Raw genomic sequence first — 2,981 nt, forward strand, 5'->3', positions numbered from 1 at the left:
CACTTTGGAGTGATACCTGTATAGATTAAGTGCTGGAGAGGGATGTGGGTGGGTGTCTGGTTTTGCTTGAACCATCCCATTGAGCATTGGAAACCAAGGAGCTGCTGCATTCATATCGACTTGCTTAATGTCGATATTCTGGTCGATATTCCTTCGGTGCTATGGGTTCAAATTATCGACCAGAATATCGAGCATTAGCACCTCAGTATCTCAAGAAATTCAGATCTTTTATACCATATCGAGGTAACACAAGTCGATAGTTTGATCGATATTTCTTCGGCGCAAGCAACATGTCTATATCGACCAAACTATCGAGAAGGTGCATGTCGATATGAATGCGGACTTGGCCGACCTTTTCACCTTTTCTTTGCTCCATGTTCCTTGAGACTGCACTTAAGCCATACTTAACCCTGTCCACACTTAAACAGAACATCAAAACATCCTAAAAATAGCAAAAGAAAGCATTAAAAAGAGTATTTACAAAGGATAAGCTTGGGGTGTCTCCCAAGAGCACTTTGTTTAAAGTCACTAAGTTAGACTTTTTAGAACCTTTTCTTAATGAGGGAGAGGAGGAGCTTTGATGCTCCTTGTCTCGTCCATGAATTCAAGCATGAGGTCCTTGTTCATCACCTCTTGGACACCATCAGATCCTTTGTCCTTGAACTCTGGTGTGAGGATATCTCTGACTTTGGCAAATGGTCTTGATCTTCCATTGCCTTTAACCTTGTATTCAACAGCTCCACCATCAAACTTCCAAGGAGTGAGAGTTAAGACTTAAGAAGATGACTCAAGAGTGAATGGTCTGGTACTTGGTGGGTTCTTGTCTTGAGACCCTGAGCCATTGTCTTTGTTGCTGCTGATCTCCTTCTCACTTGGTGTAGGAGATAGAGATTCCAAGCAAGCTTCATCGTCACTAAAGAAATCCCCTTCAAACTCAAGATCAGGTCTTATTAGGGATTCTTTCTTTTTCTCAACAGATGCAAGGGGTTGAGCTTTTTCTATAGTTCCAATACTCCCCACATACATCATTCCATAGCGTTTTAACTCATCAGAATCATCAGATATAACTCCACAAAACCCAGCAAGAGGAGGCTTAAGAGGATAAGATACTTCATCATCTACCTTAGCAAGCACCACTCTTTGAGTATCAAAGTCCATCCTTGCTCCTGCGGTGTTCAGAAATGGAGTTCCAAGCAAAAGAGGTAGCTCTTTGGTCTTCTTCATCTTCATGACTACAAAATCAGTTGGAACTGTGCATTCACCAATCTTCAATGGGTAGTCTTCAAGGATTCCATATGGTTTCTTTGAAGATGAATCTCCAAAGGTGATTGAAATGGGGTGATGCTTAAGACTCTTGATCCCTAGTCTCTCCACCATGTCTAAAGACATTACACTGATGCTTGATCCAGAATCACACAAAGCATCGTCCACTTTCAAACTTCCAAGAGAGCATGAGATGGAGAAATTTACTGGATTACCTAGCTTGGGAATAGATTTGGGTTTCACCCTTGTTGAACTAGTGCTAGAGACTCCATTGGATGTCCTTCTTTGAACCATTCTATGATCATTTCCTTCAGCAATCTCAGAATCATTCTTTTTCATATCAAAACAATCTGCCTCCCCACCTTCTTTCTCAATGTCCTCATTGAGATCACAGAAAAGGAAGTCAAACTCCTCTATGATGGCGTCCTCATCATCTTGTGTCAGGCACTTTGCACTTGAGACATTGCCATGGAGAAGATCCTCAATTTCTTGAACAGCAGCATGATTCTCATCATTTGAGAGGATTGCATTGCAGTATTCTATTTGATGTGCAACTGATGTCCCTGGTAAAGATCTTTGAGCTTGAGAACTGCAGTGGCCCTTGTTGTTCTCTAGAGTCTTGACTTTGAAAGCCAATGTTGAAAGTTGAGTTAGAATATCAGAATAAGTGCAATCCACCTTGTTGTTAATCTCTTCCATTTTCTTGTTGAAGTCCATGGCATCACTTGCTTGACCTTGGAGGATTTGCTGGAGCAGGTTATGTACTCCTTAATCCTTATTCCCTGAGTTTTGTTGGAGACTTTGCTGGTGGGGAGGGACAAAATCTTGTTGGTTATTGATTTGAGAGTGAAAATTCTGGGTGGGGTGATTCTTGTAGTAGGTAAAGCCTTTTTCGTAACCTTGTTGGCCACCTACAAAGTTTACCTCAGCTGTGATGTCTTCCCCTTGAAATGTGTCTTGAAACACATGAATCACATCTCTAACCAAGTTGAATGACTTGTGAGAAGGTAGGAGAAGTTTATCTAGCTTATCATTGAGAGACTAGATGTCTTTCCTTGTCCTTTCTTCTTCAGCACTTACAGCACCTCTTGAATTCCTATCAAAGTCTGATCCATAAAGCTCATCACTCTGAGCTACATTCTCCACAAGGGTCATGGCATCATTGACTTCCTTGGTCATGAAATTACCATTTGAAGCTGTGTCCAAGAGGAGTCTGACCTATGGTAAAGCACCTCTGTAGAAGGTACTTAGCAGCTGAGCATCTGAGAATCCATGGTGAGGGCATTGCATGGTATACCCTCTAAATCTTTCCCAAGCCTCACAAAAGGATTCATGGTTCTTCTGAATGAAACTTGAGATTTCATTTCTTAACCTTGCTGTTCTTGATGAAGAGAAGAACTTGGTTAGAAATGCTCTTTTGCATTGCTCCCATGTTGTGACTGATCCTTGAGGTAGAGACTTTTCCCATTGATGAGCTTTGTCTCCTAGAGAAAAAGGAAATAGCCTTAACTTGAAACTTTCCTCACTCATTCCATTCATTTTAGTTAGATCACAAACTCTATCAAAGTTGTCAATGTGATCTAATGGGTCTTCTAATGCCAAGCCATGGAACTTGTTTGATTGCACCATGTTGATCAAGGCAGATTTGATCTCAAAATCGTTTTCAGGTGTTGGAACTTGAATCCCATGTCTCTGACCCTGACCATTTGCCTCATCAC

General features: G+C 41.3%; 1 non-coding gene across 1 annotated transcript; it reads left to right on the plus strand.

Moving 5' to 3' along the window:
* Window positions 1-2,530: 2,530 nt before the first annotated feature.
* LOC112087168 lies at window positions 2,531-2,637 on the plus strand. Its single transcript, XR_002899933.1, has one exon. It is a non-coding gene; the product is annotated as a small nucleolar RNA R71 (small nucleolar RNA).
* Window positions 2,638-2,981: the final 344 nt, after the last annotated feature.

Source organism: Eutrema salsugineum, unplaced genomic scaffold (genome assembly GCF_000478725.1).
Source record: "Eutrema salsugineum unplaced genomic scaffold, Eutsalg1_0 scaffold_9, whole genome shotgun sequence".
Classification (NCBI taxonomy): domain Eukaryota; kingdom Viridiplantae; phylum Streptophyta; class Magnoliopsida; order Brassicales; family Brassicaceae; genus Eutrema; species Eutrema salsugineum.